The 25,484-nt window shown below is 40.9% G+C and overlaps 1 long non-coding RNA gene across 2 annotated transcripts in view; it reads right to left on the bottom strand.

Moving 5' to 3' along the window:
- The window catches only part of LOC307192820, a 157,813-nt gene that overhangs the window by 19,108 nt on the left and 113,221 nt on the right, over positions 1-25,484 (bottom strand). For both annotated transcript variants that reach the window (XR_013830173.1, XR_013830174.1), the window contains exon 3: positions 4,854-5,060. This is a non-coding gene — a long non-coding RNA (uncharacterized lncRNA). The remainder of the gene's footprint in view (positions 1-4,853; positions 5,061-25,484) is intronic.

Below are 25,484 nucleotides of genomic sequence, written 5' to 3'. Positions count from 1 at the left end.
ATCAAAACCACAAAGATCCATTTTTTAAAATCCTGTTGTTCGGCTTGGTGCAGAAGTGAATGCTTTTCTCCTGCTGTGCTACTGTTTTACATTCTTTTCCCTCCTTCTACAAGAAGTGCCTGTTGTAAATTACGGAGCGCATGCACGCACCCGTACACGCACGCGCGCGCACACACACACACATCCCCAAATTTGGATTCTGCCCTTTCTAATTACAAATCACCACCTGTGGTAAAATTATTGAAAAACAGATGAGCTTTTCATTCCAGCAATAGCCTTAAAACAAGCAGCAGTTTCAACTGCCAGGGTGATGTATAGACAGCACAGAGGGCAGATGAGGGATTAATTAGGTCTGTCCTTGCACATTGCCAGGGGAGCACTTCTGTAGAGGTGATTGAAAACTAGAAAGAGTGGCATTAGTCTTCATTGTTGGTTAAAGGCAACAAAAATAAAGATGCAATTGAGTTGACAAAGCTTCCAGGTATGTGGCTGAGTCATTTGGAGGTGTCAAAATGATCAAACTATAATTAATTAGCTGAAGTGTTGTATTTAATCCCTCAACTTTAATGAAGAATTCTGCATCCGAGAACAAATAGCAAAGAAGGGACCATTGGTTTCTGATATTTGTTAGGTTTGGGGGGTTAGTCATTGGGGGAGAACCTAAGTTTTTCTCAGGCTGTAATGATCAACATCCCCTGCTTTTAATCTTATTGTCATTTCCCTTTCTCTTATAGAACAGTGATGTTGTTCTCCGCATTTTTATGAGGGGAGTAACCCTCCCTGCAGTCTGGGAAGTCTTTTTAAGGATGTCTGGAAGACTGAGTATGGGGGCCTTTGGCTTTTGAACACTTGCAGATTCCTTGTCCAATTTTCTTGCAAACAGTGGGTCTATTTTAGAGCATTAGGAAATGTAGCTTTGAGCCATAAAGTCACAAATGATCCCTAATTATAATCAGGAAACATTCATTGAATGCCTACTATGTGTGGGGTTTTGCTTCCTTATCTCAGAAAATACACACAGGACAAGCACATGATGTAAAATATTGCCTAGAAAGATAATGATTTTTTTTTCCTGTTGGTCTGTACATGTTTGGCCCACATTATTATTTTATATTCGTTTCTGAGCCCCAAGGGAGGCTCAGAGTCAACCAGCTCCAAGGGAAGTGAGTCAACCAGCTCCAAGGGAAGGCAGAACTGAAATATACTCATATTTAGCATGTTAATGAATTGGCTGTAAATTAGCAGATTTCCTTCCTACTATTATGTAGACTTTGTGTTTATTAGCTATAATTTAGTACCGGACAGCGGTTTTTAAACCTGTAGAGTGATTTCTTTTCTTTCTTATAAGTTATTACCCAAAAGACTTAGGAAAAGCACTAACCTTTTATAAAATGAAATAAACAGAGTTGAGGATGGAACAATCAGTAATATTTGAAAAAGCCATTCTTTTTCACTTTTCCACCTGCCAAATCATTAAAATATGCAGAAAACCCCTTAGAACAAGGATTGTTTCATGTCCTCTAATATGGATTTCATGTAAAAAGTGGCGTTTTTTGAAGGATCTATATTAAAACTGCTGTTTTAGTAAATTTTAAAATATATATCCCTATTTTAAAGGAAGGAATTATACTACATTGATAATTCTGCCTGGGACAAGTATTAACTCAAATATATTAATTAGTTCATGAAGCAGTTTGGATATTTTTTTCTCTATAAATATCTTCTTGCCTAGAGTAAGAAATCAGAAAGGAGTCCAGGGCTTCCCTGGTGGCGCAGTGGTTGAGAGTCCGCCTCCCGATGCAGGGGACACGGGTTCGTGCCCTGGTCCGGGAAGGTCCCACATGCTGCGGAGCGCCTGGGCTCGTGAACCATGGCCGCTGAGCCTGCGCGTCCGGAGCGTCCGGAGCCTGTGCTCCGCAGCGGGAGAGGCCACAACAGTGAGAGGCCCACATAGCGCAAAAACAAACAGAAAGGAGTCCCTTCTTTTCTCCCTCTCTTAACAAGTAAAATATAAAGTTATGAGTTTGTATCTGAAACCTGGAAATTTTCTGTTGAAGAAGAGGTATCGCCAGGAAAAGGTAGCTATTTGGTTCTTATTATTAAAGAAAGAAAAGTTTCTCATTGAGAGTGTTTCCAAAGAGAAGTCACCAGGAAGTTAAATACAGAGCCATCTTCCCCTTTCTATACTCTTCTTCCCATTCCTACACGTTAGCCTTGTTCCAGTGTTTAAGGTTTTTTGATCATGTGATCTGTCACAGAATTGTCTATTTACTTGTTCCTTTAATATTTGTACTTGAACGTTCACACCCACGTAATAATTATCTATCTTCGATATGAAGTCCCTTAGGGACAGGGATGGTGCTCATAAAAATTGTCAACTGAAAAATGCCACAAAGCAAGCAAAAGTTATCACTAAGATGTGAATGCAGGGCAGCGTTTTGTGACCATTCCATATACCATGGACCCTCTTCAGTGGTTTCCTTTGCTCATGTGACAAAAAACAAGCCCTGGGCCACAAGTGACCTCCTGCATTTAATGGTAAAGGCCCCTTAAACAATGAATGCAATTAACATATCACCACATCCTTTAACAGGATGACAGGTAATCATGAAGAGAATGCGTACTTCTGAATATCACCCAGGTACCTTCATTCCACATCTGTGATCTGCCGAAATACGGCACTAGACACTAAGCTGTTATTTAAACAAATAACCACTGTTGTTAATAACATCTTACACTTAAACACCACTTTATATGTTCCAAGTGCTTTCATAGACCATCACATCTCATCCTCAAAGCATCTCTGTAAGATAACTGATTACTCATGTTTTACAGATCCCTCAGAAACATCCCACACAATTTCTCTAGCTGCTGTATCAACGAGAGGCACGTGGCTCCTCTTCTGTCCACCTCTATTGAGAGGAAGTTTGGGAATAAACATCTTGCCTCATTGAAATCCCAAGTGCAACTTCCTTTTATAGTGGTGGTTAAAACTGTCGTTGGAGGTGAGAAGTATTTTGTGAATTCTTAAGGTGTCTACAACGTATGTTTTGATGCTCTTTTATTTTGAAGGATGAGTCTGTCTATGACTGTAACTTGTACATGGCTGAAAATACCAATAGAGGCATCTCTTCTTTGCTCAGGCAGAACTCTAACCATCCTTTGGGGCTCAAAGGGGTGCCTTTGCTTCAAAAAGGGACCTTGAACCGTTCTTTATCCGTTAGCAGCAAGATGCATACATATACTAGCACAGGTGGTGTCTGGACTGGGGAGGAGGTTGGGAAATGGTTATTTCTAGATTCCTTACAGGAAACTAGGACAAGGCATTGGAGAGGGATGACTGATCAATTAGTTCCAAATTCCAGAAAACCTCCTACAGGAGAACAGTCTTAACTCTGAGACCAGCGTGGTGCTTTTTAGTTGATGCTGAAATGATGAACACCCTGCATTCTCCTGTAAGGAATAACTAACTGGCAAATGAACAGGAGGGATGGAAACCTACAAGGATCTTTCAACAAATGGGTAGAAAATATTTTAATCCAGCCTATCTTTCTCATCACCTTCATCCCCCCTTTCTATCATCCTGTTTCCAGTTACCTTTTCCCAGACCACTAGCACAGGCAAAGTGGGGAAGTGTAAAGACATGAATTCCCCAATATATTATTTCTCAGTGACATCTGAGGCTGAGTCTTAATAAAAATGTGAGATTTAGGACAACTGTGAGTGTGCTGTTGAAGTGCACAGCACACAAGCAGAAAAAGACATGTCAGTAACATGTTTCTGTAGCTGACATGTAACAACACACAACTGAAAAGGCTTGGGCAAACTGCCAAAGCATCTGACAGTTACCTGGGAATCAGGGATCTTTGCAAGACCAGATCCAGAGCAGAGCCTGCTTTGGGCAAGTGCAGAGTGCCAGGCAGCCAGGCAGCTCTAAGTCCAGTTGAACCGGTTTCCTCCTCCAGCTCCGATGGTGTGGCTCTGCTTTTTAACTTCTTTTCCCCCCTGCGTCATGCAGTCTGTTATGCAATAATTTTCTTTTCTTATTTGCAGCACATTTCTGTTATGATCTTGACATATTCACTCATATTAGCATTTAAGCGCCAGTCAGTCTTAAGAGAACCCTGAATCTATCTATTGTCTCAGAGCTCTAGAAGTAGACGCCTTTGGTTGTGAGGCCAACATCCTTTATGTCTCTGATTTCCTCCTCCCAGACTCCGGCTCTGTTATGCTATGTCTCTGAGTTACCACTTCCTGTGACAGTGCTGTTCCTTTGTGGTTGAATTTCTGATACACCCTTTTTTTTCTGGATTTTTCTTGGAAATTGCTATATGATTTTCTTTCTTTTTTTTTTTTTTTTTTTTGCGGTACATGGGCCTCTCACTGCTGTGGCCTCTCCTGTTGCGGAGCACAGGCTCCGGACGCGCAGGCTCAGCGGCCATGGCTCACGGGCACAGCCGCTCCGTGGCATGTGGGATCTTCCCGGACCGGGGCACGAACCCGTGTCCCCTGCATCGGCAGGCGGACTCTCAACCACTGCGCCACCAGGGAAGCCCTGATTTTTTTTTTTTTTTAAATCAACAACTGAGCTGTATGTTGTTGCTGTGTGTTCTACCCGGAAAGCATCAAGATCAACAGACACGGAATCTCAAAAACTGTCAAATGAAAACAAACACCAATCCTCCAGTTCCTGTTTCCAAATCCCAAGGTACCGAGGAAGCCCAACATCTATATTGACAGCTCTCCACAGGGCTTAACAAGACAAGAGAGACAGCAATGGATAACTAGAAAGTTGGGTGAACACAACAGAAACTGCAGCCCCTTTGCATTCTGGGAAAATGCCAACTACTTACCTTCTGTTGGTGTGTTCTTCCCAACACAGGTAGAGGCAGGTAGAGTCTCTAGATCACTGGTTCTCAGCCCAGTTGATTCTCTCACCCCAGGGAACATTTGACAATATCTGGATACATTTTGGTTGTCACAACTGGAATATGCTGTTGGTATCTGGTGAGTAGAGACCGAGGGTTTTGCTAAACATCCTAAGATGCACAGAATGGACCCTACAACAAAGAATTATCCTTCTCAGAATGTCAGTAGTACTGAGGTGGAGAATCTCAGCTCCAGATCTATGGGTATGAAAATAAGAATTTAGGTAGTCAAGAGAGAACTTCATTTATCTTCCATAAGTATTTTTTCTTTTATCCATGCAATGTCAATTGATAAGTTATTGTAGTTAGCTATTTGGGTGCATATATTGGTATCTGGAGGAAATAGGAGAAGATGGGCTGGAAATGAACAAAAAAGCTGAGTCCAGAAAAGAGCTAAAACCATGAGTTATAAAGCCATCTCCACTGGCTCCAAAGCCACCCACTCAAGCTGAATTTCCCTCCAGTAGTCTCTCATTTAAAAAAAAAAGAAATCCAGTTTTGAAAATATCGTGAGTTTCTTTGTCCTAACTAAAGGTTTTCTCAAGCATATATCTTTTTAATAGATCTTTACTGGAGTATAATTGCTTCACTATACGGTGTTAGTTTCTGTTGCACAACAAAGTGAATCAGCCATATGCATACGCATGTCCCCATATCCCCTCCCTCTTGAGCCTCCCTCCCACCCTCCCTATCCCACCCCTCTAGGTCATTGCAAAGCACCGAGCTGATCTCCCTGTGCTATGCTGCTGCTTCCCACCAGCCAACTATTTTACAGTCAGTAGTGTATATATGTTGATGCTACTCTCACTTCGCCCCAGCTTTGCCCTCCCCCTGCATGTCCTCAAGTCCATTCTCTATATCTACCTCTTTATTACTGCCCTGCAACTAGGTTTATCGGTACTATTTTTTTTTTAGATTCCATATATATGCATTAGCATACAGTGTTTGTTTTTCTTTTTCTGACTTACTTCACTCTGTATGACAGACTTTTTTTTTCACCCTATCAGTCTTCACAATCCCTCACATTAAGTAGAATAAGCATCTTCACTTTATTCAGAAGTAAGGTGATGATAGACAGCTGTAGTTCACAGTTCGTAGTTCACTTTTTCTGATTATATAGCTCTGAAGAAAAGATAAGTTCAATTTTCAGGAACCCTGAAAAAGTGAGTGAATAAGCGATACCAACTATATAGGTTCTGGGGTGGAGGTGGGGCTGGTAGTGAAAGAGGTTAATTATTAATAAAATGTTTACTATTCATTAGGTATCTACCATGTATAGGCACTGTGCTAGGTTCTTTATTTATGTCCTTCGATCCATACTGTACTTGGAGGCAGATATTATCTCCCTTCGTCATGGGTGAGAGATCCGGGGCTCAGGAAGGGAAAGGAAGTCCCCTGCAGAAGGATGCACAGCTGGAAGGAGCCGAGACCGATTTCAGATCTTGCTTTGGTGACCTCCAAGCCTGTGTGTGGGTCCCACATCAGAGATCTCAGATGTGCCTCGGCTGGGGCTCAGGGAGGGGGCGACCCTGGCCCAATCGGGGAGTAAAAAGTTGTTTGCATATTAGAGCTCAGAGCTCTCACTATCACAGAGCTAGGAGGGGCTTCGGAGCTCTTTCTCCTAATCCCTTCATATTACAGATGAGGAAATAAGGTCCAGAGAGCAAATATGATGAGTATTTACACCCCACCCCCCAGAGCTTTGTCTTCCTACGTGTGCCATGATGGGTGCCCGGAAGCATGTCTGCCTATCCACACCGGAGCAGAAGTACTCAGCCAGCATCTTTGGCTGATGTCCCTGCTTTGCGTTTCAGGCAAGTGGAGCCTTTTCTCTGGAATTCCCTTGCTCTCTGCGAAGACAAAGCCTGGGTTTATTTCCCTTTAGGACACAGTGGGAAGCAGTCAGTTTTGTACGAGCAGCACAGACTTTGCGGCCTTGTCTTTTTCCTTCCTTCTTCTCAACCTGGCTGCGTAAAACTAAGTGCTAAATCATAATACCAGTGGGTTAGGATTAATTGTGATGTTTATTTTGGTACATTTGCCTGAGGACCCGATGTGTGTTTTTACAAATCTAACAAACAATTTTACCTAGAATACCAGACACTCTTCAGCTCCCATTAGCCACGGTTGGATTTGAACCACTGACCTCGAGGTGAGAGGCCACTCATCACATTACAGATGCCCCAGGCCATGGAGTTCACTCGCTTGCTGTTTCTTTAATGTAACTGCCAACAGCAAGATCAGCAGTGGGAATTCTCCCCAGTCCATAGATCCTAAGGTCTCAGAAATTCAGCCTTTGAGAGCTCTTCTTTTTGCCTTGGAGTTTGGACCTATTAACTAGCAACATTGCTAAGAGAAACTGCAGAGGGATAAAGGATGGCATACATCCCACACTGTTCTCCTGGAGGAGTAGGCTATCAGGTTATAACCATCTGATTTCCTGTGGATGGTTCAAGTCACCAATGCCCAGGTTAAAGGAAATATTCGAGAACATTAACGATTTGCTGGTACCAAGAGATGCGATGAACAGTTTAAATATACTGCCCCTCAATGGGAGGAAATGTATTTCTATTAAGGGACCAGCATTGTGCTGCGCTTGTTGGAATTTTTGCTTGTGCACAGGAATTTTGCTCCGGGTCTATGTCTGTCACTGAAATTGACAACTGCCTATGGCTCTGCACAATTGAAATGTAGATCTTAAATTTCACATCATTATCCAAATAAAATATATCTGCCAAGGGGGACTGGTATTACACAGTTAGAGAACTGTGATACCAGTTGCCTGATTAACAGATTGAGAGGAATAGAAGAATTTCTCACCTACTTTCCGGAGTGATGCTGGCTGGAGAGCTCCTGTTAAACGGACTAATTGATCAGGCTCCCTGTGCTAGGTACAGAGATGCCCAGCATCATGACTGGATGGAGGAGGTAGGGTTTCCTGGGATAGAAAATATCTGTAATGCAGGGAAGAAGGGATGGGGATCAAACCAGACATTTATGAATCCTGTCTTCTGAAAGGGAAAGATGGGAAACCATTAGCCCCTGAGTACATGGCCGCTTGCTCTTGGGCCTCAGATGTACTGAGCCATACTCAGAAGGAAGATACACACGTGAACTTCCTCTTCTCAAAGCCTCTTCATAAGATCCAACACCCTGCTAGTCCTGACTTTGCAGTATTCATGAAAAACATCATGGAATACTAAAAATGCATGTCTAATGTAATAAAACAAACAAAAAAAATCATTGGAGGGTGTGGTTTACTCTAAAAGATACGTTAGCCATCATTAACATGTGTGTTGTCTCTACTGTTTGCTCTGCGTTAATTAGGTCACTTGTTTTCTGACTTAGTGCCCAATTCTAAACTCTGATGGGTAGGTTAGTATCCAAAAGTCACATGAGCGTAACTCATAGGTTTAGATCACAGTGAGTTTGAGAATCTCAGATGTGTTTAGTTTTTCTTTTCTTCTTTTTTTCTTTTTTTTTTCGGTACGCGGGCCTCTCACTGTTGTGGCCTCTCGCGTTGCGGAGCACAGGCTCCGGCCGCGCGGGCTCAGCGGCCATGGCTCACGGGCCCAGCCGCTCCGCGGCATGTGGGATCTTCCCGGACCGGGGCACGACCCCGTGTCCCCTGCATCGGCAGCATCAGCAGGCGGACTTTCAACCACTGCGCCACCAGGGAAGCCCCTGTTTAGTTTTTCAGCTGGAAATAACTTTAGTGATCAGTATTGGTGCAGTTTCTTATTGTTCCAGATGAGAAAATTGGAGTCCAGGTGTTGAAATGACTTACCACCTAATGAGCTAATGACATTTATAATGAGCTGGCAATGACTGTTTTAATAGTTATCACCATGGCATCCAAGATTCATTCTGCCTTAGTGTAGCCTTGCAGAGAGTTTTCAGATGTATCATCTCATGAGAATTTTTATCAGTTTATAATCCCTTCTTATACTTACTGGTGTATTTATGACATGTCATTCAAAATAAGCAATATTGTTCTTACAATGGTGGTTAATGTCTCACTTTCCACTTTCTTTTTACTGGTGTACCACGGTTTAGATCTTGGTCTTGTGCACGGTAATGTGTTCCAATGGTTTAAAAATGTTAGACTGCAAATCCCAATCTGGCTTTTTTGGTAAATTACTGTGAGACAAGAAGCAACTCATTCCATCTTCCTGTGCTACTGCTTCTCGATAAGAAGTGGAATTTTTTTAGGTACTACTCTGAGTTGTGCTGAGTAGAAATGAGCAAACACTCCTTCCACCATGACTTTCAAGAAAAAGGCAAACCGGAATAAAGAATATTGCAGCTCAAACTAGCCCTTCTGAGTCTCAATTTCCTAATAGGAAAAAAAAAGAAAAGAACAATACCACTGTCTCAGGTTAATTTTCAGGATTAGATGAGAAATATATAAAGCAAAAGCACTTGACATTTTGACACCTAAGATACTTTAGTATCATTCCTGCCTTAGCAATCACTTCTACTTTTTCTGGATTTCAATGTACAGCTGACCCTTGAATAACTCTGCGGTAAGGGTGCTGAACTCCCACGAAGTTGAAAATCCACGTATAACTCTACAGTCAGCCTTCCTCAGTAGCCATGGCTTTGCATCCATGGATTGAACCAACCACGGATCGTGTAGTACTGTAATGGTATTGAGTGAAAAAAAATCCACAGCTAAGTGGTCCCATGCAGTTCAGTGCAGTTCAAACCCGTGTTATTCAAGGGTCAACTGAAATGCATTATCAATACCTTTACAGAAGATACTTCTCATAGTCTATCTTGTATTGCAGTTAGGGGTTAATCCCTTAATATCCTAAACAGATTGTAAATTCTTGGGGAGTCTAGAATTCCATCCTGTATACATTTGTTTCCTTACAGAATCAATCCTGATGCTTTACTCATATACATGTTCAGGACAATCTCTCTCTACTTACCAATGAACAGAAAGATAGATTCAAGCTAATTGAATAATAGTCCTTCTAGGTAACGACATTACAGATGAAAAATTAACTGAATGGTTCTACTTTGGATTACATTAACTGCAACATTGTGTATTAGTATCAACAATGGATGAGGCATTTTTCTCCACACCATACCTCATAGGCCATGGGGTAGATAAGGGTTTAGCAAATTATGGCCCATGGGCAGGCTGCCATCTGTTTTTTTTTTTTTAATTGGAGTAAAATTGCTTTACAATGTTGTGTTAGTTTCTGTTGTATGATGAAGTGAATCAGCTATAGGTATAACTATATCCCCTCCCTCTTGGACCTCCTTCACCCCCTTCCTCCCCCCACCCCCATCTAGGTCATCACAGAGCACTGAGCTGTGCTCTGTCTGCTATACAGCAGGTTCCCACTAGGCTATCTATTTTACTATCTATTTTACACATGGTAGTGTACTTATGTCAAACCTAATCTCCCAATTCGTCCCATCCTCCCCTTCCCCCCCGTGTCTGTTCTCTACGTCTATGTCTCTATTCCTGCCCTACAAATAGGTTCATCTGTACCATTTTCCCAGCTTCCACTTATATGCGTTAATATACAATATTCGTTTTTCTCTTTCTGGCTTACTTCACTCTGTATGACAGACTCTAGGTCCATCCACATCTCTACAAATGACCCAATTTCATTCCTTTTTATGGCTGAGTAATATTCCATTGTATATATGTATCACATCTTCTTTATCCATTCATCTATCATTGGACACTTAGGTTGTTTCCATGTCCTGGCTATTGTAAATAGTGCTGCAATGAACATTGGGGTACATTTGTCCTTCTGAATTATGGTTTTCTCAGGGTATATGGGATATACCAGTCGTGGGATTGTGGGGTCATATGGTAGTTCTATTTTTAGTTTTTTAAGGAAATTCCATACTGTTCTCCATAGTGACTGTATCAATTTACATTCCCACCAACAGTGCAAAAGGGTTCCCTTTTCTCCACACCCTCTCCAGCATTAATTGTTTGTAGATTTTTTGAAGTTTTATTAGAACACAACCACATCCATTTATTTACACATTATCTGTGGCTTCCTTTGCACTACAAGGGCAGAGGTGAGTAGTTCACACAGACATCATATGGCCTACAAAGCCTGAAATATTTACGACCTGGTCCTTTACTGAACAGCTTTGCTACCCCTGGGATGGACTAGATTAGACTACATAGACCGTGCTGTACTATCAGAGAGTTTCTTGCTGCCAAGAGGAAAAGAACTTATCAAAACAAACGTGAAGTCATACTTTAGCTTTTCGTTTTCTTGTGGCTCATTCAAATGAGGTAAGGTTAATGTTTATCAATGTGTTCTTTAAAGGTGACTGTAAAGTAAAATTATATATACATACATATATTGAAATTTATTGTTAGACATTCCAGTTTTTCTTTATGGCCAGCAAAGCTGTAAGGTAGAAGGAAGACATATCAAATCACCTTATGTATGTGTTTATATGTATGGCCCTTTCCACCAACTGTTCCGCAGTTATATTATACCAACGTGTCCATATGTACGTGCTGAAATCAGATAGAACTGAAAGTCTGAATTGCTTTCACCTGCCAGGATTCCATAAGACAGTCTTGTATTCCAGGAGCCACATCCCAGTTCCTGATATGCACAAGGCTCCATGGAAGGAGTTTGTTCAATAGGGCCAATAGAACAGATTTTGTACACAAGTATAGCCTTTGTTTCCTCTGGAAACTCACTGAGTGTCATTTTTATTGTTGCTCTCACCTTGGGGATTGTGTATTTCCCTGGAGAGTATTGGAAGGGTGGAGGCTACAAAGAGATAAGAGAAAACAGAGAAGGTGAGACAAGAGAGAGGAATCTAATCCCTGGGGTATTTTATTTACTTTGCTTTTTAAAAATAATGTTCCCCTGGTCTCTACTGAGATTCATCAGTACTTTTTGAAATCATAAAGTGTGTTACCCTGTTTGGGACCCAAAGAATTTTATAGTACATACATCTTCCCTGTGGGTCTTAGATTTAGTCTGATCCGTATTCATCATTCCTCTGAAGAACAAACAAAAACACAGTCCCCCTGGAAAGACAGAGAATCTCAAGCATGAGCTGGACTCCTTTTGTTCTTTTCCTCTTTCCTTCCCTTGAATCCATCACCCAGCTTTGTCAAAGTTAAATAACTAGTAAGCCACACGAAACAATAAAGCATCAGCCATTTGAAACTTCCATAGGGAAAGGAAAGTAGTAGGATTGAGAACAATATCAAAGTATTTTCCGGAGAACCTTAAAGATATTTTTGGTAAAGACATGCCAACAGGATGGAAGAGAAAAAACGGGCAAGGATGAACAAGAAAAACAAGCATGCAGATCAAGGATCTGAAGTAGTTATAGATTTACCAACTGAGTATCAGATTTGACAATACAATCATGTACATTTCCTTTGAAGGTTATTAAAAGTCAGAGAAAGAAAGAGAGAGAGAGAGACCTGACAAGGTACAAAGAGTGAAGAATTTGGCAACATACTTATTCGCCCTGCCAACAAATTAATTGAAACATGGAGGGAAGAGGATTCCAGAAAGACTAATTCCCTTTCCCTGATTGCGTCTGAACAGGAGTCATTTTCCTAGTTTGCTCACCTTGAATTGGACACTGTAAGACAGCTTGCATCATCCCCTACGCCTCCCCCATCCCTTACCACCCACCAACAGTTGTGTGAGAGACTGAACTGAACAGGCCTGGAATGATTCAAGAACTCATTTTGGTCCATCACCTTTTTTTTCATAATCCTTCGTTTACCATTTGATTTTCTAAGACATCCTGGGGAAATTGCCTATCCTTCCTTAATTGACTAATTTATGATTTTAATGAGCTGGATTTGCTCAAGGATTTAGTTTTAATTTTGACAATCTTCCATTACTGATGCTATATATATCCTTCCTCTCTTTTCTGGTGTGGAACCAGAAGCCCCGTGAGAACTATATCTAGTGCTTTCAAGGCAAGAGAAAGATGTTGTAGCTGGGACCCTCATCTTCCTCACAGCACAGACTAAACATGCCAACGTGGTCCAGAAACACAATCAGAATGCTAGGGTTGAAAGGAAACTAACTTCGTATAATTCAATTTATCAACCCAGTTCTTGTCATACCTTTGTTCACACATTCTTTCTGCCAAGATTAACTACCATGAGTATAACTCAGAATGACAGGAAGTGCAGTGGACGGGCACTCAGATAATCTGGGATCAAATCCTAACTCTGCCACTTAAAGTTATGGGATAGTTGGCATCACTTGAAATTTCTGAGCTTGAATTTCCTAATCTATAGATGGAGATAACAATACCTTTCCTATATATAGCATGGATGGTATGAAGAAACGAGTATAGAGGCAGTTTGTAAACTCCAGCTGAGATGCTATGTGAAAGCAAGGACTTCCATCTTATACAGCACCGGAGCACCGGCATGGCATACTGAACAAGGGAGTGGGCAAAGGGAGTCAGGGTTCTAGGTGGTGTCATGCCTTTCATACAGGATTCCATCCATAAACACAAGCTGCTCTCTTATTCAGACAGAAAGTGTCTTTTGTGCAACTTACTTGGAAGTGAGTGTAAGAGGGGAAGAGGGTCAGAAGAACTATAAAATTAAGTTCCATAATGTCTTACCTGATGATTCCAACCTTGATGCACCAGAAAATTCTGTTTTATTTTGCACCCCTTGGAAAAATAACTAGATCCTTCTCAATCTTATCTTTGAAAAATGTATCTTAGCTCCTACCTGACTTATTTTAAATATATTTAAGTATAGGGTTTACATTCGGCAAGAGTGTCCACAGTATGTAAAATTGCAGTATCTCCCACACAGGAGAAAGACTAAGAATATAGTCAGTGACACAGTCACGTAAAACTAAGGTAAATTCAGAGATTATGACACAATTTTCACAAAACTTCTCTTTAGAAAATTTTTCTAGAAATGCCAATTGGCTTTACACATAACCAATCAAAACATAAAAAATATGAAGGCTGGTGATAAAATTGAAAGAAGAACATTGAAGAACTGGCATGAACAGGGACATAAAATACATACGCACATTGCACAACTAACTAAAAGCATCTTTTGTTATCAGAACACTTGGGCCTCTGAATCCTTTATTTATCCCCAAATAAATGCTAGATAAGAGAAGCACTCTCTGTCTTATTCACAGCCTGATCTGTTCTACAAGCATTTAAATGAACTACTACCTTCTAGGACTCTGACTGGTCTGGCTTGATAATAAAGCTAACATCCAAAGTTGAACTTTAAGGCAGCTGTGAGGTTGACCCCACCATAGCAACAGGAAGCCTGCTTCCCAGGAAAAAGTCTGAAGGATAGGCAGTTAGAATTTTGGATACATGATCAAACCACCAAGGCACTTGAAATCAGCTAGGTACATTTATGGTTCCCTTTGTTCTGGAAGATTTGGAAATGTTTGATCAATACAGAACACTAAAACAAAACCCCAAGCACTCTGGGACAACTAAACTCACAAAGACTCTTCAACAGCAACATCTTCTAAAGGGAGACACCACTGGCACATCCACGTAACCTTGGCCTTTATTACGTCTTGAGTCTGTCACCACCAATGTAATTTCATTCTACTGCTTGTCTTAAGACACAATTTACAAACCCGTGAATCTAGTGGGGAGAATGCCCAGCTCACAGATGTGAGAAGGGAGTATTTCTTTAGTGAGTTTCAAATCAGGTGCTCCTAAAATTACAATTGCGTAGGCTCTCCCTCATCTCCAGTCAAGTCGCAAAGTGACAGTAATCTGATTGCAATGCCTTGTCTCAACCGAGCTGATTTTGAATTTGGACCCTGATAAGCCACAGGTAACAGCAAGCTCCTTAAATTAAAAAATGAGTCCATATATTTTTTAAGCACATGCAAATTCACAAAGGCGCTCAGAAGGCTCTATGTAATGGTTAGCTGAGAACTCTGTTTGCCTTTGCATCTCTTAATTGTATGAAGCTGGCTTCAAGTACAGTGGCATCAGTACAATGACCAATGAGGTCTAATCTCCAGCAACATCAACACATGCAATAAGGCATAGGAGTTCCATCAAGCAGTGGGCAGAGTCATTTTCCTGGGAATGGACATGCTAAAAAAAATGAATACCACGTGGTATGAGTTTAATTTACGCTGTATCAGGAAGCAACAGGGTAATAACGGGCTTCTGACCATAGTCTGAGCTCCCACTCATCGCCTTTCATGGGGACTTTTCTCTCATTAGGTTGCATCACCCTGAGAAGTAGGGATTTTTATTCCCATTTTAAAGATGAGGAAACAGTAGGTTAGAGAGGTTAGAGAAGATGTTCAAGCTTATCCAGCTTGTGGATGGTTAAGTTAGGGATCAAAATACAGAATAAAAGGATCAAATGTTCAGTGACCACTTTCATAGAAACTAGCTTTCCTGAGAAGATGATTAAAATTTCCTCCCATCTTCCTTTACCTTCATTTCATTTCAGATTTTCACTTTTCGCTCTCATTCACTTGAGTGTTCTGAATGCCAACTCTCTGTCTTTCCCTGTGCTGTGCTGGAGACTGAGAAGCCCAAGAAGAAAAAGAATACAGTCTTTGCTCCCCAAGGATTTCTTTTGGGGGGAATTCAAACATAGGAACTACTGGTAATATACAGAAGTCTGCTTATCCTCTGAAATCACAAACCAAATTCTTCCATATACCAAGAAAATAAGGTAAATTGCCTAACGATTGGGGGCATATGAAGGACATTTCTCCTTACTCTGTCCAGAGTTCAGTGGATGGCTTGACCGTCAAGTACCTCGAGCTTGAAAGAGCACAGACATAGCCACATGGAGATGAACCAGAGAGGGGATTTCTTCATATTTCCTGGCATAGGTGACCTCAAAAATTAACGCGACAGGCAGACCCTGGAGCCCAGCTCCCACTAGTAGTAAGTTAATGGCCCATAAAACTCTTCCATATGATAATTCCATAGAGGTATCATCAGAGAGGACTGTCTTAGATGAATAAAGACACATGCTCTTAGTTTTATCAAAAAAATTCTATACTCATCAAAGGTAGAAATAAAAGAGGAAACAAGTTATGTTCTGAGTCTTTGACATTGGACATCTCCAGCATTCTCTAGGAACAATTTGGTTGTGGTTTCCGGCGTGTGTACTATCAAACCCTGAATTAACTTTCATTCCCTATATGGTTCAGGCAGGGGGCGGGGGAAAAAGCTTTTGAAGAGGAGGATAGATGTTAGCATTACCAAGGCACCTCGGGTAACTTTAAGCTCTGTAAGGGTAGAACTATGCTGTTTTTGTTTTATCACTTCATCCTCAAAATAGAGCACAGTCCCAGACTCATGCAAGCTACATAATATACACTGGTTACATGAAGAAGCAATTTAATCTAATGTGACGATATTATTCCAATTTGTCATAGTAAAAACAACCCATTAATACACTGTTGTACTTTTAACGTCAGAAATCCTTTCAGGCAGATGAGAAACTGATCATGTTTATAGTTGAAAAAATAAAAGGTCATTAATAAATCAGTTGATGCTGGAATCAATTCCCTATGAAACTCTTCCATTTCTATACATAATGTAAATATTTATCATAATCCAACGTGAAATAAACCCCTTAACATTTTTTTTCATTTCTTTGAAGAACTGAACCCAGACTTGACTTTGTGTATTAATTAAAAGTGAGTTTTCAGGTCGGTTTATGTCAAAACCATGGCACCAGAAAATAGCTCTAACCTTGTCCCTCAGAGATTAATGCCACTAGGATTATTGTTTATTTTGATTAGAATGGATTTGTTATTAGAAACAATATTTTCTCTCACACCGATTGCATGCAACCACTCCCTTTGAGAGACAAAGTAAGTTGCTGTCAGGAAGACCCACGAGTTCCTATTTTCCTGCCTTTTCACCTCGCGATCATGGTAAACATTTTATTCATTTGTCCACTTCCACTATTGCATGTCTACTTTTACCATTTTCTAGCTGTTACTGCTGACAGTTCCTTTCTCCGGTGTGGGCTGCTGTTGTCCCTTGAAGCCTTTCTTCTTCTGGCTTCAGATTAAACTGGCTTTCTTCCTTCAGATACAACTTTATGTCAACCAGAACAATCAACAAAAGACTTCCGAAAGCTTGCTGTTACTCACCGAAACCTAACAGCTTGCTCATGCTACCTGCCAACGTTCTTAAAAACACACCACACACCCATGGCCATAAACCCACAGAAGCATTTTCACTGACAGATGAAATCCTAAAACATGGAAGCATCTTGAAAGCAAACGGCAATGAAACACTTTTCCGAACACTGGGAAGCTGGGTGGAGAAAGCAAGCAAGCCAGGGATTGGAATCCATTATGTGGCTGAGGCTTCTGTCTGGTCGATTTAAACAGATTGAAACCGAGGCCGTCGCACAGAACCGCCTCAGGTGAGGGTGCGCAGTGTTCCTGTGGGGTTATCACACCGGCCAGGCCTTGAAGGCAGAGCAAAGCCCTTCCACTGGGAAGTTCCTCCTAAGTGCTCGCACAGCATCCGCGGGATTATCCCTCCTCCCCACTCACACATCATCTGGCTTGAAACTTGCAGGCCCTCTGGCAAAGAAGAGAGAAACGTTCTATTCGAGCCCTCCTCCTTCCCCATCCTGTTTCCTAGCAGCCGCTGGCTGAGTCCTGCCCTTCTCCGCCAAGCACCAGGCTGGATTAGCTGCAAGCCAATAGCTGGGGGTCAGGATTAAGAGGCCAGCGTGCACTTTAATACAAGCTGCCTATAATTAATGGCATTATTAATAGCTTGACTGAAAAATTCATTAAAAAATCCATTAAAAATAAATACCCTTTTACAAAAGGCATTGCCTTGGGTAAGAAAAACAGAAAAAAAGATAAAGGAAAATTGATTGGTGGCTTTCAGTTCACAGAAAGACAGACCATAGTTCAAACTGATTAAAATTGAACATTTTTAGATTAAGCACCCTTGCCAAAACATTCTCTGTAGTTACCCAATATGAAAATATGATGATGGGCCATATATTTATATTTGTATGTAACAAGGGTTGGGGTATAAGACACACAGGTAGCTGCTTGAAATAACTTTCTCCAAGTGAACATTCTTGACCTTCAGTAGTAGAAAGTCCCTGAAATGCTGGGTAACTGTATCTGATTAACTCAGAGTCTCCAATGCAATGGGTTTGTTCAGAGGCAGTATATCCCCCACGGTCTCATGACATGTTTAGCGACCTGACTGTTTTTCTTCTCCTTTCTTCTCTCTCTCCCTCTCTATCTGCATTCATGCCATGGCTCTCCTCTTCTGTATATCTGGCTCGGTAACTTGGAATTGATCTTATTGAGTTTTGCCTCAGCCCAAGTAAACAGTGCTGAGGGTGATTGGAATGTCTGCGGTTCAGATGTTCGCTCAGAATAAAGTGGAGATGATGGAAAGGGGAAAGCCCAGTTGGGGAGGCAGTCTCACCCTGACTTCTCCTCTATAAAGATTTGTTTGTGTTGATACTAAAGCTGATCTTTTGGGTCAACTTTGCTCTGGGTCTAATCTGCTCATTGGTGTGAGATGAACATTGTCTTCCAAAGGTCCAGGCGACCATGCCCTCTCAGAAAAAGACCCCATTCATGAGAGTATTTGCTTGAAGAGAGCTTTTATTCACTTCACCTGTTATGTTGGGCCTATAGAGCACAAAGCCAAGTGGAGATTAGGCAATTATCTGGTTAATAGGATCAACAGAGACAAGAAGTTCATTCAATAGGCATTTCTGACTGCACACCACGCACAGCTCAGCCCTCCATGGGATGAGAGGAGCCGGGTGAGGAGGAAACATGCGGCTGCTTAGTTGTAACATGATAAAGGAAATGAGACATAAACACAGCCAGCAACTGACGTGCAATTTACAAACAAGGGCGGAATTGCATGGGATTCTATGCATTAAAGTCGGAATATAACAAGCTAAAAATTATAGGAAGTGGTTAAGCCAGGGTAAATTTCTTGGAAAAGGCAAATCAATGTCTATCTATGTTCAGAGATCTCCAGTTCGCCACTTTTAAACCTAATCATTTCCGACAGTGTAAGGCCTTTTGCCTTTTAAAATGCATTAAATCCCCTTTGTTGCTCCTGCACTAAGTTCCCGCAGTTTTTTACTGAAGATTATATTTAATTCCTGGAAATATTGAGAAACTTGTTTTTATCTGGGTTTCACAAAGTTACCCACAGATGTTATGTGAAAATTCTGGCACTGTTTCTGGCTCTTTCCCCTCCCTAATCTCCACTTGGTATTGCAATACTTACAGAGGTCTTCCAAGTCATCTGTGCAGTGTAGCACATATTCACTGAGCAGTGAGCTTCTCGATAAAGATACTGATTTTTAAAAATGCCCTTGCTCTGTCGATTGCCATTTTTGTTGCTAGTAAAATGTGGTCCTAATTAGCAAGGTGTTGAGTAACTTCCCAATTAGGAAGTGCTGGGCTGACCAGCATTTCCATTCTCTTTCCATAACTTAGACTCATGGGGAATTGTACGTGAAGTACAACATTTGCAATTCTGAGAGATCTGAACTTAAAAATGCATTCTTTCGGGTGAGGCTCTCTCGCTCACTACTCCTGGGAATCTTCAACTGATAGCTTTTCACCTCTATGCTAATGTGAAAACCTACACCACTGGTTGAAATTTTATAAATTATGGCAGTTGGCTATTTTGTTCATGTACACCAAACATATTTAACTAATATATTTTTGAAATGTCTACTTATGGAATCAAATGATTGTTTTGAGACACATTGGAGACAGGCTGTACTGGGCAATATAAACAGAAGGATGAGAAGGGAAGGGAGGGCCCAGGAGGAGAGAGGAATGAAACAGGATGGAAGGTGAAAGGCACGTAGGGGGATTATATCACTGTCTAGCTCCGTCACTTAGCACCTGGCAGCATCACTTAACACCTGGCAGGTCCTTCATCAGGTCAATTTGGGGTAGTAGGAAACATGGGTTTGGGAAAGGAATGTCTTGGCACTTAGGAAAATAAGGTCTAGAAAAGGCTGATGAGGTTATTAGTTCTATTTTTTTTTTTCAAATTCTGTAATTACAGATGTCTGGATTTGCTAGGATGGTTACCAAATTTCAAGCATTTGGTGACAAACCTTTATTAAAGAGGAATCAAATGACAGATGTAGGATGGAAGAAATGTACCCGAGGTGTGAAAAAAAAAAGGAGCAAAGATTAGGAAATGCAAGAAGAATTTTCAATAACACAACCATCAAGCCCTCCCATCTTCACCAAGATCAAACAAAAGCTAGTATGAGGGATTCAGACAGATCTCAGTTCAGATTCTATCATTCATTCATTCATCATTCCTTACAGCAGGGTAAAGTCTTTGAGGATGGAGTGTAAGAGTGATGATAATGAGAAGGCTTCCTCTAAAGTTATCCACATCTAAGGTCATTGGATGATAGCAAATACACTCAGAACTCTAAGCTGCATCGACAGTCAGATGGCAGCCGACGTCGAAGGCATGCTAAGAATCCAGCCAAGTACTGAGAATCATTGTTTTAAGTCTGGTGTTGATGGGGGTTGCCATCATTCTAAAAGACTGTTTTCTGAACTTAGTATAACAGATTGAATGAGTGTGAAGGGTGTTCATTCTAAAACCTGCTCAGTTTCATTTCAAAAAAAGCTGCCAGAAATGTTTCACGCACAACATGATAATTCTGACGCTCTCCTGTGTGACGTACTCTCACGGAATAATATGGGGAAATGGCTAAAAATCCTTCCCCACAGAAAAGTACATTAGAATGCAAATAAGGGAGAGTGCCTTTTCGTTAAGGATTTTTTGGAAAATTCTTTGTGACCAAAAGTTGTTTGGAAATTCTTTGTAAAACAAACACACACAAAGCCCTCCTACGTGTACACAGGGACTTTGCCATGTTGCCCACCGTATTCACATGGTGAAAACGGTGTTTGGCATAAAGTGCCGGCTCAGTAGATATTCACTGAATATGTGAATAAACACTGCAGTGCAGTAGGGCACCGGGGCTGGTAAGCACTTCTCTGTGACCTGTCAGAGTGCCTAGCTAGCAGAAAGCATTCAACTGCTTAATACAAATGGATGAATGAGCACTTGTTATAGGCAAGATAAGTGATCTTACGTGGTTTGTGAATCACCAAACCTGAATTATGTATTAAAATAAGGGAATGGGGAGGATGACACCACCAGTCTGACATGAAATGTGGGATTATTGGAAGATAAAATGGCTCTCTGCGTGGCACCATTCCATTAGAAAGCCTCTGATTCTCAGACAGTGAATCATATATTTTTCCATATTCGTCATCCCCTTCAAGGTTTACACTGGGTGTGTGTCGGGGGATGGGTACCTTCAGGGGAAAGTACCATGGTAAGGACTTTCTCATGCAGAGACTACACCCGCAGACTACTATACCCGCAGGGTATTGCCTACCTTGCACAAGGTTAGGGGTCTTGGTTGAGCCACTCTCCCCTAACTATATTCCCCTATGTTAATTCCTGGAATTCACATGGACTTGCTTTACTGTTTGCAATCTTTTATTTTCATGTTTTTGAATATCATGTATGCAGTTTTCCTTCTCGGCACAATTGTTATCAGACGTTGATCCTTCAGTATGAATTCATATCTAGTACTTAAAGGAAAGCTTTTGGAACTGGAAGGAGAAAAGAAAAAGTCGAGAGGGAGAGAGAAAGTATATGGACACAAGAAACCTGAGAGGAACACCATCGAAGGAAGGAAAAGTGCAGGATGGAGCAGCAAAAAGGCAGAACTCTGAGGCTCAGCATGTCCCTTCCGGTAGCAGGAAAAGTAAAAGACCCTTTGGTACATTGAAGAAACTAACCCCACTCCTCAACTCCAGGCATTCTTCAGTCTACTACTCTGAGTTTCTCTTTCTGACACCGAAATTAGTCCAAGTAAATACCTCATCCCTTCTTCAGTAGCTTGTGCTGAAAATTTCAGAGTGCCCTTCTGGGCACAGAGTCCTGGGCCCTTCACGATACCTCAACTCAAGGAGACCAGGCTGGAGGAAAGCAGGGGAAGGCTCTACCTGAAGCTGGGACTAGTTTCCCCTCCTGGTTGGCTCACCTCCAGGATAGGGTTTCTAAGGGACTGTTTACAACACAGTTCTTTTTCTCACTGACGTCTATCGTCTTAAGCCAGAGCATCAAGTCAGTCCTGGCTCTCAGCTGCACAGTCCCATGTACCTGGGCAATCTCTAGTGCTGAGTAGGCTTGGAGTAATTAAACCTGAACTGGGAATCCAGAGAGCTAATAGAAGAGAGAGAACTCTTGGCACCTTCCTAGGTCTTGCATTTAATAGGGGATATATCCAAAAGAGAAAAAACAAACTAACAGTAAAATGGCAGTATGTGGTGACTACCAAATGAACAAGGCAAACGCTGAGTGTGGTGAGAGGGGGCAAGTAGGAGTGGGGCTTGGAGGTTTGGGTTCCAGACCTGGTTTATTTTGATGGGTACACTTAAATGGATGCAGTAAAAATACATTTTTCTGAGAGTTGGGAAAATATTGCATATTTCAAAAGAGAACACATTTTGCTTCTATCTAGGTCAAAGTGTACTTCAAGAAGCTCTCCAGGAGCTATCCATATGCCTCTCTAAGTTCAGAATTTGGTTATTTATTTATTTTTGGGTGTGGCATGCGTCATGCGGGATCTTAGTTCCCGGACCAGAGATCGAATCTGTGCCCCCTGCAGTGGAAGCGTAGTCTTAACCGCTGGACCGCCAGGGAAGTCTCCAGAATTTGGTTATTTAAGATTTTGTTTAAAGTAGTTTTGGCTAGGACTAGGATATGGAAATCTCTGTTTTCAGAATTCTGTTGCAATAGGATGTGACAGGTAATCAGAGGTGGGAGAATCTGACTAGTGAACTTAAGGTTTAGTCAACCATGTCTTTTTTTTAAACTTCTTTTTATTGAAGTATAGTTGACTTACAATATTGTGTTAGTTTCAGGTATACAGCAACGTGATTCAGTTATATCTATATCTATCTATCTATATAGATAGATATAGATATATATATAGATATAGGTAGATATATACACACACAACATATATATATTTTTCAGATTCTTTTCCTTTGTAGGTTATTACAAGATGTTGACTATAGCTCCCTGTGCTATACAGTAAATCCTTGTTGTTTATCTATTTTATATGTGGTGGCGTGTATCTGTTAATCCCATGCTCCTAATTTATCCCTCACCCACTCCTTCCCCTTAGTCAACCATGTCTTCATGTGGAGCTGGGGATGAGGAAGGATGGAAGATGTTTTTAAAAGTCTGTGGAGCCTGATCTTTCCAATCATGGATAAGGACCAATATTAGACACCTTTGTGAATGAAATAACTCAGTACACGTGAAACAAAAGTGAGCTTTCTTTTTTTTCACAAATTGGGAGAATCAAGGCACATATTCATTGAGGACTCCCAGAAAATGAACAAAAGACACATGCCCAGTGACTTGGCAAGAGCTCTTAAGGAAACAAGAAAGAGCACCATCTCAACTTAAACATGCTGGGAAAGGGGAGGAGACCAAGAATGTTGACTTTCAAGTGAAATCAAGCCAGAGAACTTCAGAAATATGAATTAAATAAACACTTGCTTGAAGGAAGCTGATCTGAAGGGAGCATATGTTTTCTAATTATTTCAAAAGCGGTCATGAAGTTACTTTTGGAGAATATAGAGGACTACTACTTCTCAAAGTGTGAACTCTCCAGCTGGTGGTCCTAGGAAGATGGTCATACGGCACAGGATGTCAAGACTGGCTCCCAGAGTGAATAGATCTGCTAGGCTCTGTTTAGGCAGCATACCATTTAGCTGCCCGCTTTCCTCTCTGTAATTGACTCTGCTCTGCTCTGCACTTGTCAGGCAGACACATCAGTTCTGATAGCATGTGCCCTGCTCTGTATGCAAAAGATATCCATGAGTATTAACTAAGTTTGCAAGAGGAATTAGGAATCCGTAATAAATGCTTTAGCAAAGAGGCTTTGGGGACTAAAATTGTGTCTTCAGGCAAAATTCTCATAAACTAGACATCATTTTTGATTTACAGTTTATAGTATTTTCTTCACTGGATCCAATAGCCCCAGCTTGAGGGCTCCTGCCCCATGTGGCATGATTGACTGCCCAAGGTGGGAGGGTAGTTCTATCCATTGAAGTGAAGTCAATGAGATTAGAAATTCAGGAAAGCACAAAACAAGTAGAACTTTAGATTTTTTTTTTCTTGGTTTGTATTTTTAGTAGCTACAAAAAAAAAAAAAAAGAAAGAAAGAAAGAAAAGAAACTTTATCTACTAATCCACTCCCCCAGCAGGAAACCATTTCTAAAACCTGACTGCTATTTTAGAAAAGGTGGCCCTACTCTCTCTTTTGATATTAGGCACAAGATGCAGGCCATGATCGGGAAGGTGTGTTGTCCTACTTTTTACTGTGGACATCAGAGATTCATTTACCCAGAGTTTTCAAACATGGAAAAGAGAGGCCTTGAGTAAAGATGAGGCTAGATCTTCCAGATCACTCAACACTCCATCAGATCTTAAGGGTGAACAAATTAGAGGAAGAAATGAGACATAGTTAAACAAACTTGATTTAGCATCAGTTCTGCTCAGGGCACAGTGGTAGGCACATTGGCAAACTGTGTGTACATGGTAATATACTGGCATAGGGTGGAAAAAAGGTCAATATCTCATCAATCTCCAAAAGGGGATAACAATCATTAATTAATGAACACACGCAGAGGACAAGAAAGGAATTGTAAGTTTTACAAAAAATTTTACGTTTCCTTTGAGCCACATATATATTCAACATACAAGACCATCAGAATAATTAAAGACACAAGAATATACTTCTACAGAGCCATATAAGTGGATGCATAAATAGCTGATATACATATTTGGAGCTATCAATTTGGCAAATGAGTGCATGGGCACGTGTGATTTATAAGTTCCTCAGCAAGTGCTCATTTATTCAAGGAAACACATAGATGGTCGAAAGCATCTCTGAACATATTTTACCCAGTATGTTACACTGATCATTTTAAGGATATTGCTATTAAGCGATTTATAAGCTACTCATAGTTTATGAGTAGGTTCCAATTAATAACCTCCTTGTCCTTCTTTTCCGCACTTCTAAAGTTATTTATAATTGGCTAGAAACCATGGGAAAGTACATGGCTGTTTCCACAAAATGTTCTTGTGTATGTGTGTTATGTGAAAAAAAAAACAAAAAAGGTAATGAATGTGCTGAAAAATTATTCTGGAAAATTAAAAGCTCTTCCAAGAAACCAATAAATGGCAGGAGGAGAGATCCTTGGGAACTTTGAGATGTATGCTCCAATAGCCTGCATGAATGCAGACAGGCAGAACACAATAGTTCCATAAGGAAATTGTATAAGCCACCCATCCCCCCGAATCAAAAGCTGAAAATTTTTTTTATGGTACTTTGCACTAGGTTTTGAAAGGACTTATGTGACTTTAGAATATATACTGGTTCCAGATTATCAGCTCTGTTTCTGGATTTGAGTTTTCTCATCTCTTAAAAACTGTTCATGAATTCCTGGG

The sequence above is a fragment of the Stenella coeruleoalba genome (assembly GCF_951394435.1).
Source record: "Stenella coeruleoalba genome assembly, chromosome: 10".
Taxonomy (NCBI): domain Eukaryota; kingdom Metazoa; phylum Chordata; class Mammalia; order Artiodactyla; family Delphinidae; genus Stenella; species Stenella coeruleoalba.
This window is presented reverse-complemented; position numbering and strand designations above follow the sequence as displayed.